The sequence below is a fragment of the Taudactylus pleione genome, unplaced genomic scaffold, assembly GCF_031769625.1.
Source record: "Taudactylus pleione unplaced genomic scaffold, aTauple2 ptg000093l, whole genome shotgun sequence".
Classification (NCBI taxonomy): Eukaryota; Metazoa; Chordata; class Amphibia; order Anura; family Myobatrachidae; genus Taudactylus; species Taudactylus pleione.
The window spans coordinates 11,474,964-11,487,335 of NW_028284495.1; the positions used below are offsets into that span (position 1 = coordinate 11,474,964).

Consider the following 12,372-nt stretch of genomic DNA (forward strand, 5'->3'; position numbering starts at 1 on the left):
CTAGCAGGAGTATAGAAGATACTATCATGAAGTCAGGGGTCCAACCTTGTGCTCTGTCAGCCATGATTGCTGCAATGCTGTGAGCTGTCCCCAGCCCTCTCCTTTTGTTCCATTCTGACAGCTCATCTTTCTTAGCATAAAAGTCCATTTAAAATGACATCCATGGGGTTTTGGAAAAGGGCATACCGACGAATAACCCGGGTCCAAAGTGCAGTGAAAATAGACCAACCCGGGATATAACCAGGGTTGAAAGTGCAGTGAAAATAGACCAACCCGGGAGTAACCCAGGTCAAAAAGTGCAGTGTGAAAGGGTTTGACCCGGGTCGAACCCAGGTTCAACATCCCTGGTCGGACCCGGGTTTGAGATGTGAAAGGGGCATTCGTGATTTATTCATAAGAGAAACTGACAGTACTTTCTAGTGAGGGTAAAAATGAAAGGCCTGAATAAACCTCTCCAAAACATAATCTCCAACTACACTTCATACTCTTCCACATATGTACCTACAAAACATTCCCTAATTCCCATACTGATTAATGCGACCACAGCTTTCTTCATTAGACACGGCAGGAAAAGTGCCCGGCTTACTATATACCAAATGGGCTATGTGGCTGGTAATACACAGTATTAAAGGAGCTGCCTATCACAGCAGTGACAAAGAATGTGTCACGGATACTTTCTTTATCACAACACACCTCAACCCTATGCCTATTCCTACACAGGGCTGGTGAAAACATTATGCAGCTTTAGGCAGCTGCCTAGGTCAACGGCCACAAGAGGGCGCCGCTGAGCCCGCTTACCACAAGACAACCTTCATAAACTACATGATGCTGGTGTGGTGGCCGCGGGACTGATCAGCCGCAGCCACCTCTCTAGTTTGTCCACCACAGTCAGCACTGACATATCAGGTGCTCTCACAGTGCAGCAAGCCCTGCTCCCGTGTCCTGTTACCTCCTCCCCTTCCAGGTAAAGAAAAGCCTCCCGTGTCCTGTTACCTCCTCCCCTTCCAGGTAAAGAAAAGCCTCCCGTGTCCTGTTACCTCCTCCCCTTCCAGGTAAAGAAAAGCCTCCCGTGTCCTGTTACCTCCTCCCCTTCCAGGTAAAGAAAAGCCTCCCGTGTCCTGTTACCTCCTCCCCTTCCAGGTAAAGAAAAGCTCTGCCTCCCAGATAAGTCGAGGAGCTGGCCTGTGCTGGTAATTGCGAATGAGAGTGTCTTTTTCGTGGTAGCAACGTTGTATTAAGGGGGGTCACTGGCGGCGACGGCTCAGATTTGGGGTTGCTCTGACACAGAGAGCAGTTCCTAACATGAGCAGGCCATCCCACGCTCCTCCTCCCCATGTAGTTGCAGTGCTACTGCTGGAGATCATCTTCCAGAGGTGAGCAAGCTGAGGTCTACATGTCTACCTGTGTCTGTCTAGTAGAAGTGGAACTACAAGTCCCAGCATACCTTGTCAGCTGAATGTTCTGGAACTTGTAGTGCCACTGTGGCAGTACTTATTATTGGTATATCTTGGGTCAGTAATCACCTCTTATTACTAGCAATACTTCTCAATATCCCAGCTTACTGTATATACAGATGTATCCACATACAGCTATCCTCCAAGTTACACATAACAAGTGAGCGCGTCATTTCGTACAACTTTTTCTCTTAAAATGTGTCTTATTCGCAAAGCGATGTGAATAGGATGCACAAGCAGCTTACGCTGATTAAAATGATATATGCAAATGTGTGTCTGCATGCAAAATGATGCAATACAGCGTCAGTGGCTGTGGCACTGTAACGTAGCATTTCACATGCAGATACAGCCACACACAATATAGGCATGCTGCATATCATTTTAATAAGCATAAGCTGTTTGTGTGTCCTATTTGTCTACTTCCCATTTCTCTTTGTTTTTATTCCCGTAAGAATGTTTTTGTGGGTTTTTTTTTTACTCCGTCCGAGTTTATAATGATGATCTGTATTCAGAAGAACACACAAAAACGTAAACTCTGGGGGAAGAAAACATGTGGTTTATTTATATACCGCTGGGGCTGGTTGAGGATTGGGGTGTGACAAGGGAGGTGGCATGCTGGCCATTTTTTTGTTTAATCATGTATTTTTTATTCCAATTTTTTTTTTAAAAGTTACACCCAGGTAGGGAAAACAGGAATATATACAGATGGCAGATATTTAAAAAACAACAACAAAAAAACAGTATACAGAGACACATATAAAAAGAAAATCAAATAACAATAGAAAAGAGCCGCCAATAAGACACAATATAAGAACATAAAAAAAATTCAATTATCTACAGGATAAATACTTACAAAATTCCCCACAACACTGACAGGTGATTGAGTAAACTAAACAAATATATAAAATAGAAAATAAAACCACCCAAAACAAACCTCCCTATAACCCCCCACCCTGTATAATTTAACCCCAACCTACCTGGAATCCCCCCTTAAATATACTTACTCTAAAATTACCCACCTGCTAACTAAATCTAGATTACCGAAACCTATCCGAACACCCCCCCCACCCCCAAACCAAGGATAATAGCAGCATAAAAGACAAGGGCAACAAAATAAATGACCTTACACTAGGCTAGACCAACCCCCATGCTGCCCATTTTTAATCATATTTATTATTTCACAGCATCATATGTGCAGACCTCAAATAGTCAGCGGAAGCAGACGTAGATTCTGCTAAACATGTTGCTGCATAGCGTTAATATCTTCTTATCACTTCTCTATATTACTTTCATTTTTTTAGATTAATTTTATTTTTTATGTCTATATATACAGTGCATCAGGAAAGTATTCACAGCGCTTCACTTTTTCCACATTTTGTTACAGCCTTAAAATGGAATAAATTCATTTTTGTCCTCTTAATTCTACACACAATACCCCATAATGACAACGTGCAAAAAGGTTTTTTTTTTCAGATTTTTGCAAATTTAATTAAAAAAACAAACGAAAAAAAACAAAGAAATCAATCACATGTACATAAGTATTCACAGCCTTTGCAATGAAGCTCAAAATTGAGCTCAGGTGCATCCTGTTACCACTGATCATCCTTGAGATGTTCCGACAGCTTAATTGGAGTCCACCTGTGATAAATTCAGTTGATTGGACAAGATTTTGAAAGGCATACACCTGTCTATATAAAGTCCCACACTTGACAGTGCATGTCAGAGCACAAACCAAGCATGAAGTCCAAGGAATTGTCTGTAGACCGCCGAGACAGGATTGTCTCGAGGCACAAATCTGGGAAAGGGTACAGAAAACATCTGCTGCTTTGAAGGTCCCAATGAGCACAGTGGACTCCATCATCCGTAAATGGAAGAAGTTCGGAACCACCAGGACTCTTCCTAGAGTCGGCTGGCCGGCCGGCTAAACTGAGCGATCGGGGGAGAAGGACCCTAGTCAGGGAGGTGACCAAGAACCCGATGGTCACTCTGTCAGAGCTACAGCATTCCTCTGTGGAGAGAGGATAACCTTCCAGAAGGACAACCATCTCTGCAGCAATCCACCAATCAGGCCTGTATGGTAGAATGGCCAGACGGAAGCCACTCCTTAGTAAAAAGCACATGGCAGCCCAACTGGAGTTTGCCAAAATGCACCTGAGGGATTCTCAAACCATGAGAAACAAAATTCTCTGGTCTCATGAGACAAAGATTGAACTCAGGCACCGATCATCACCAGGCCAATACCGTCCCTACAGTGAAGCATGGTGGTGGCAGCATCATGCTGTGGGGATGTTTTTCAGCGACAGGAATTGGGAGACTAGTCAGGATAGAGGGAAAGATGAATGCAGCAATGTACAGAGACATCCTGGATGACAACCTGCTCAAGCGCGCTCTTGACCTCAGACTGGGGCAACGGTTCATCTTTCAGCAGGACCCTAAGCACACAGCCAAGATATCAAAGGAGTGGCTTCAGGACAACTCTGTGAATGTCCTTGAGTGGTCCAGACAGAGCCCAGACTTGAATCCGATTGAACATCTCTGGAGAGATCTGAAAATGGCTATGCACCGATGCTTCCCATCCAACTTGATGGAGCGTGAGAGGTGCTGCAAAGAGGAATGGGCGAAACTGCCCAAAGATATGTGTGCCAAGCTTGTGGCATCATATTCAAAAAGACTTGAGGCTGTAATTGCTGCCAAAGGTGCATCAACAAAGTATTGAGCAGAGGCTGTGAATACTTATGTACATGTGATTTCTTAGTTGTTGTTTTTAATTAAACTTGCAAAAAACTCAAAAAAAAACTTTTTACACGTTGTCATTATGGGGTATTGTGTGTAGAATTTTGAGGACAAAAATGAATTTATTCCATTTTGGAATAAGGCTGTAACATAACAAAATGTGGAAACAGTGAAGCACTGTGAATACTTTCCGGATTCATTGTATATGTGTCTGTATTGGTGTATATATAGACAATTTTTACTACTTTTTGTCACTAACCAATGGCAGTGAAGTCTAGGGTATATTAAGACTCTTGATCCACCACCATATTACACCTTGAAAAAGACTAGGACAGTTGAAACGTGTTGGTGAACCGGGGGAGTGAGCAGACCTACCTTGGAACATCTTGTTTGGAGAGACTACAATACCAGTGGATGTGACTGCAGGTGCTATACCCTGGATAATTACTTGTCGTCATATGTGTTTGCTGGTGTACTTATATACACCTCCATATCTGGTATGCTGCTTGTATCCCTGGATTGGTGGATATATTTTTGAATGAATTTAAATAAAAGCTGTACTACACAATATTTGATCTTTCTCACCCTATGTGCATTTGGTCCATAATTATTGGATGCCTTTTGTTGGGAATAAGATAAGATCTACACATCTTTCTTAACACATGAGATTATCAAACAAGATGATGGAGGTGATGTTGATTTAAGAATTTAAGGACAGTAATCTAGAAGGAAGTGCTGGAACTTTGTTTATGCGATTTATACACACACACACTTGTTTTACTGTATATATTATTACAATAAATGCATATTTTTTTATAATCTCTCGGACATGCTGGTGTTTAGTGTTCAATTTGATATTCATCGATCCAAATTTTATTTTCAGATCACTCTAAAAACAGACTGACATTAGGTAAATAAATGAATGTCCAAGGAGCATGTACCTCCATTTGAGGGTGAATACATTATTTATATACATTATCTGTAAAGTATAATATATTGGTTCCAAATTATCGTTATGGAAAAATAAAATTACAGGACTGCAGAGAGAGCAATGGGGGTCATTCAGACCCGTTCGCGAGCGCAGGACGCTCGCAAGCGGGTCGATGTTCCCCCACTGCGCATGCGCACGACGGAGGGAGCTCCGTCGTGCGCATGCGCGAGACCCGGGCTCTCCATCACTCCGGGTCTCGCACCAAAGGGGGCGTGCTGTCGATGTTGATTGACAGCACGCCCCCTTTGGTGGGCGTGCCTGCCAGACGGAGGCGTTCCCATGGGAACGCCTACCGTCTGAAGCCGGCCCCACTGACATCACTAGTGATGTGAGTGTTAGTGATTTTGGCTCTGATAGAGCCAAAATCACTCCAGGGCTTGCGGCAGCGAGACCCTACCGCAGGGTCTCCGTCGCAAGCCAGATGGTCGCGATGGTCAAGACCATCGCGACCATCATCATGGACGCTCGCATATGCTGTGGGTGGTCACCCACAGCTATGCGAGTGGCCAGGAGGCAGCTCCATTTTCATGGAGGAGGGCACTGATTCAGAGCGAGCGCTCTTGTCAGAGCGTTCGGCTCTGAATCAGGCCCAATGTCCCCTGAGAACCACTGTAGGAGAACGGTGTGATTTCTGTCCAATGCTTGTTACCACCAATCAAGGGTAAGTTGATATATTTACATTTACAGGTTATCAGAATATAATTACAGTACACACTATTACAGTTACACCTTCAGATTTGAAGCTTATTTTGTGGAAACTTTTGCCATCAGTTTGCTCACCTATAGACATTTTAATTTCTGACTGACAAGCCTACAAGGTAGACCATAATATCTTGTGTTATTGTAATAGGTACAAAATATCATCAGTACTAATATTCCAACATATTACAAACAGGTACAAAATAAAATCTTGACGATCAGCGCTTTGCCCACTGCGATGCAAGCGTAGATTGCAAACATTGGCCGAGTGCGTGCGAACGCAGGCTTTGCGATTCGTGCGGAATCAGGCCCACTGTACGGGTGATAAGATTACAGATAACGATATACACATGCAAGCTAACTTCCATTATACACTGGCACAAATGGAGGCCCTGCATACAACATTACACTATAGAAGGACATAGATGCTAAAAACATATGATACATAGGGACCAGTCGAAGGGGACGGGATATAAAAATGGCATCACAGACATGGTACAAGAACAGCGGGAGCAGGTTTTTATGAGAAAGTCTGACAGATATACAGATGATGTACAGAATGACAGAATGTTTGGCATTTCATAAATGGGAGAGATCTCAGAGGTGTGAAGAAGACCAGGTTCTGAGCTTCCCCTGTTTATACAGAAGCTTTCCCTACTGCTGAATGCTAAGCACCATAAATCAGTATGAACTTGACATTTTCCTGTATCCAAAAGGTACACCGAAATACTGCACCTCACATCTTTCTGACCTGTACAATTCCTTCTTTCTAGTTTCATTTTAATAAATGGGGAGTATTTTGTAGGTGCATAATAAGCAACATAAAGCCTACAAAATTATTCATGCATGGGAACTTCAAAATACTGTGGATAAAATACTGGCTTTGAGATGAGATGCACCATCCTGATGAAGCAGGCTGCCAGCCCAGGAAACGCATCACAGGGGTGTTTGGTCTCTCTAGTTGCTTATGCTGCAAATTAGATCTATTTGAAACTTAAGATTTAACCTTCACCCCAATAGGAGTGTATCCTTTCCGCCTGTATGACCGTTTTCAAGTTTAATCTACACTATTATGATTTTATTCACTTTTAATAGAAGTGGCATTTTATCTGTATTAGGAACCCATGTTCCAAATGATTAGTAGAGCCTGAAAGAAGGGTTATAAAGGTGAGTGTAATATAGACTTCACCGACTTTCTCAATTGTGTTGTAATAAATACAAATATTTTATTTTTATATGTATTTTTAGAACACTTTCTCACTTTTGAAGGCATTCATCACAGAGATACTAATATAAGGTATATCAACTGGGATCAGGTGAGCAGTACCTAAACAATACACACTAATTATCCATAGAGGACACGGTTTGTCTCTACTCTATATTTCTTATATCATGGATCAGACAACCTGATTGGGAATAACCACTTATTACCACAAGCTATGAAGACCCACAATAGCGGAGTTGAGCTATATAAGTATTCTTCACTTAGTTTCAGACATTACACACCATATTGGCTTTTCTATAGATCTTGCATTGGATGTGTGCACCATTATCAGCATGTCTGAGAGATTATTCCAGTATTGCAAAGTATGCAGACGTACTATAGCTCACATTCTCTGACGTGTACTGTTGTGCCTGTGTGTTTTCTTTATAAAAAGCAACATAAGGCCTAGAAATGATTCTGCTTTCGAACCTCAAGTAGGACGTCTGTAGTGAATGTCAGCAATACATTGGGTGAATTACATACTAGCTGTGAGATATGAGTGCTGCTTTAAGTAACAGTACTTGTTCTGTATAACGGACATGTGGTTTTTACTTCCATACCTCGCATACAGCCAATTTCTGCATGAGTCATTGGCTACCATCCAGGTATTTCTGCACTTGCTACTATTGCACAGGATACAGGTTTACCCAAGATATATCTGCTAGTACATTAGCCATAGCAGTAATGTAAAAAACATGAATTAAAAAAAAATAAAAAATTAATCTTCTTTAAATCCTCTGTATTGTAACCACACCCTGTTTTATCCGCAACAAGACATTTATTGGGTGGTACCTCTTCTGTGCTTGATGGACACCTGCATTGTCTCTAGAACACAAGCACATCACTGCCTGCACTACATGCTACCTTGTGCTGTTTATGGCTGAGGTGGAGGGTTCAGAATGTAATTAGAACGACCACATTCTCATCAGAGGAATGTTTATACACACAGCGGAATAAGCGTCAGGGGCGGGGGGGACCTCTATTAGATACAGCTGCTGAATAGAAGCACTTCTACTTCTGCCTTCAGTGTCAGTTATGAGACTACACTTCACTATTACATCAACATATTATCAAAATCTCACATTCACAGCTGAACTAAAATGAGTGTAACTAATATGTAAGATAACATTATGAGCTCATTTACAGCCAGTCATTATTATGTGCTTTTCAGCCACTGATTAACAGCTGGAAATCACATTGAAAATAGTATGAATGGATTCTTATGGGATTTTTCCTGTCATTGCAGTGAAAATTTTAGCAGCACAACCAGCTTCTCATTCATTAAAGAGTTCTACAAGTATAATAGATTGTATTGGTAAAAAAAACAAAAAACAACAAAAATGGAAAACACATTAAAAAAAAATTATTAAATGGGTCCAAAGGACACATTAGTGTACTAGTGATTTTACCCATTTCCCCTGCACATATGTATTCGAGGGAGCCCTACATATAAAGGACAAATTATTGCCAAGGTTTAGTGATATGTTTGTAAGTCTGCAAAGTGAACACTTTCCAGTGGACTAGTTGTCAGAAATTATATATCTTCTACACTTGTACACACCGGGAAATGGTAACACTAGAGACATGAGACATCATGCCAACATTATACAGATTTCGCGGAGGTGCAAAGTTCTGGCAATATAACGTACGAGGCCCCGTATTGCTTCATCATCCTGCATTTACAGTGCCATAAATAATGAACAACTGCCAGCCTGACACTCCTAATCCCCATCAGGTCCCAATCAAAACACCAGTGTGCGTTCTGCCTGGCATAATGAAAACGCCCACGGCTGATCACCACATGGCTGATGTCCTAAGACAGAGGTTCCCAAGCACAGTCCTCAAGGTACACTAACAGTCCCAGTTTTAAGGATAGCCATACTTGAGCACAGGTGACTTAATTAGTACCTTAGTTATTTTGATTTAACCATCTGCGCTCAAGCATGGATATCACTAAAACCAGGACTGTCAGTGTACCTTGAGAACAGAGGTTGGAAATCACTGCCCTAAGGGGAAGACAGGGGTGCATGAATGCCCCTGCCTCAGAGCAGACCTGTTCCACTCTGATAAACAGTGGTGCTATTCCTGACCCAATAGGTCCATGGGAATCTGGATAACTAATAAGATCAGGACACCCTATTGTCATCCTAATAGTCTCTGGTATAATGAGCAGGAGTCCTAGTGATTCCTGTTCATTATACAAAAGAGTAAAGAAAACAAAAGAAAAACATCAACATACACAAACAAACATTAATAGCAGCATGTATGAGCACGGTTACCCTTTTACTTTGTAATTGACGTCACCTGAAATAATAACACATTTATACCACTTTCAGACAGAAAATGGCAAAAGAAACCGGCTTTTACCCGGCATTTTGCGTGCCAGGTTTTTTGCCATTTTCGGTTTGATACCACTTTCACTTTTTGAAAATCCCGGGTATTTCACTTTTACCTGGTAATTTGCAGAACAACCTGTGTTTTTTCCCTGTGTGAAAGGGTCAACCCGGGACTTAATTCCTGGGTCTACGACCCTGTAAAAAACCAGGGTCGGAGACCCAGAATGACCCTTTCACACAGGGAAAAAATATGATATGGTAAGAACTTAACCTTGTTATCTCTATTTCTACGAAGTTCATAGGGTTCCACAGGATACCTTGGGGTATAGGCGATGGCGGAGACATCGGGCACCACAGAGTTAAAGTTTTCAGCTTCTCAGGATGCACTGGGGTCCCTCTCCTATGCCCCGCCCCTGAGCCAAGGCAAACCAGTTACGTAACAAGTAATAGGCCATAGGAGGAGAAGAGAGAGAAGAAAGATCTGGAACACACAAGAATCACATTCTCACCAGAAGGAGACGGAAAAACCGGTGACCAGAGCAAAGCCCATCTGCAGTACAGGTGCGACAGGGCGGGAGACCTGTGAAACCCTATGAACTTCGTAGAAATAGAGATAACAAGGGTAAGTTCTTACCATATCTCATATTTTCTACTTCAGGGTCCATAGGGAATCCACAGGATACCTTTGGGATGTCCCAAAGCAGTATCCTTTAAGGGTGGGCACGCTCCTGTGCTGAAAGGAGAATCTGCTGCCCGAAGGAAGCATCCTGAGAGGTGAAGGTGTCAAATGCATAATACCTCACAAAAGTATGGACAGAAGACCACGTGGCAGCCTTGCAAAGCTGAACAGCAGAGGCACCACGTCGAGCTGCCCACGAAGGACCCACAGACCTAGTGGAATGAGCCCTAACAGAGGATGGTACAGGAAGGCCTTCGTGATGATAAGCCTCAGAAATTGCCATGCGAATCCATCCTGCCAAAGTTTGCTTAGTGGCAGGCCAACCCTTCTTCCGGAAGCCATAGAGGACAAACAAGGAGTCCGACTTCCTAAAAGAATTGGTACGGTCAACATAAGTCCTTAGAGCCCGTACCACATTCATGGTGGCCTCACCAACCGAGAGGTCTGAAAAATAAAAGGCCGGCACTATGATTTCCTTGTTAATTTGGAAACTAGATACCACCTTCGGGAGCAAACTAGGGCGAGTGCGAAGCACCGCCCTGTCCCTATGAAAAATAAGAAAGGGAGGCCGATATGAGAGAGCCCCCAATTCTGATACCCTTCTGGCCGAAGCAATGGCCAGAAGAAATACAGTCTTAGCTGTAAGCCATTTCAAATCCACAGAGCCCAGTGGTTCAAAAGACGGTCCTTGGAGAACCCTCAGGACCACAGTGAGATCCCAAGGAGCCACTGGAGGAACAAAGGGAGGCTGAATACAAAGTACACCTTGCAGAAAGGTGCGGACACCAGGAAGAGTAGTAATCCTACGCTGAAACCACACTGACAGGGCAGAAACCTGCATCTTCAGAGAAGCAAGGCGAAGACCGTGATCTATGCCTGCTTGCAGAAAAAGCCAACACCCTGGATATCCGGAACACCTGAGGATCATAGCCTCTAGGGCGACACCATAAAAAGAAAGTATGCCATACTCGATGGTAAATTCTTGCAGAGGCAGGCTTCCGAGCTCTAATTATGGTGTTAACTACAGAGCTGGAAAAACCTCTGGACCTTAAGAGGGCTGTCTCAACAGCCACGCCATCAAAGACAGACGACTCAGGTCCAGGTAATGACAAGGACCCTGTGACAAAAGGTCCGGACATAGAGGCTACAGCATTGGAGTGTCTACGGAGAGACTCCGAAGGTCTGAGTACCAGTGACGTCTGGGCCATGCCGGAGCTATCAACAGGAGTATGCCGCCTTCTTGCTTGAATTTTCGAACCACTCGAGGAAGAAGGGAGAACGGAGGGAAGAGGTGCTCAAACTGGAAGGTCCACCGGACCGACAGAGCGTCTACCAGAAGAGATTCCGTGTCTCTTGTTCATGACCCGTACACAGGCAGCTTGTTGTTGTGTCGGGAGGCCATGAGGTCTATCTCTGAAAGGCCCCACTTGTCAACCAGGAGTTGAAACACCTCCTGGTGAAGAGATCATTCTCCCGGATGCATGTCCTGACGGCTGAGAAAGTCTGCTTCCCAGTTGAGGACTCCCAGGGATGAACATCGCCAAGATGGCAGGGAGATTGACCTCCACCCAAGTCAGGATGCGGGACACTCTGTCAGCGCTACACCCGACTTCAAGTTCCTCCTTGGCGGTTTATGTAAGCCACCGTGGTGGAGTTGTCCGATTGTACCTGCACGGGTTTTCCGTGGAGAACATGTTATGCTTGCTGGAGAGCATTGAATACAGCGCGAAGTTCCAAGATGTTTATTGGAAGTGCAGATTCTGCCGGGGTCCACCTGCCCTGGAACAAGTGTGGACAAGTCACTGCTCCCCAGCCTTGGAGACTGGCGTCCGTCATCAGAAGGACCCAGTTTGCCACCCAAAAGGGACATCCCCTGTTTAGTTGAGTCGTCTGCAACCAACATGCCAGAGACAGATGCACCTCGGGGAAAGTACCATGGTATGAGTCTTTATCCGATGGGGCAATCCATTCCATCTGGAGAGGATCAACTGCTGCAAAGGTCTGGAGTGAAACTGGGCATATTGAACCATGTCGAACAGTGACACCATGGAGCCCAGTAACCTCATCGCTGAGTGAATAGACACTCGGTGGCTCTGAAGGCAACTGTGTACCCTTGCCTGTAATGCAGAGATCTTTTCCTCCGTCACAAAGATCCTCTGTTGTTGAGAGTCCAACAGGGCCCCAAGATGGAGCATCCTCTGCGAGGGAACCAGGGT

At 43.8% G+C, this 12,372-nt stretch overlaps 1 protein-coding gene across 3 annotated transcripts in view; it reads right to left on the minus strand.

Annotated features, from left to right (window-relative positions):
* The window catches only part of MAPRE2 (microtubule associated protein RP/EB family member 2), a 254,743-nt gene that overhangs the window by 42,842 nt on the left and 199,529 nt on the right, over positions 1–12,372 (minus strand). The window lies entirely within an intron of this gene.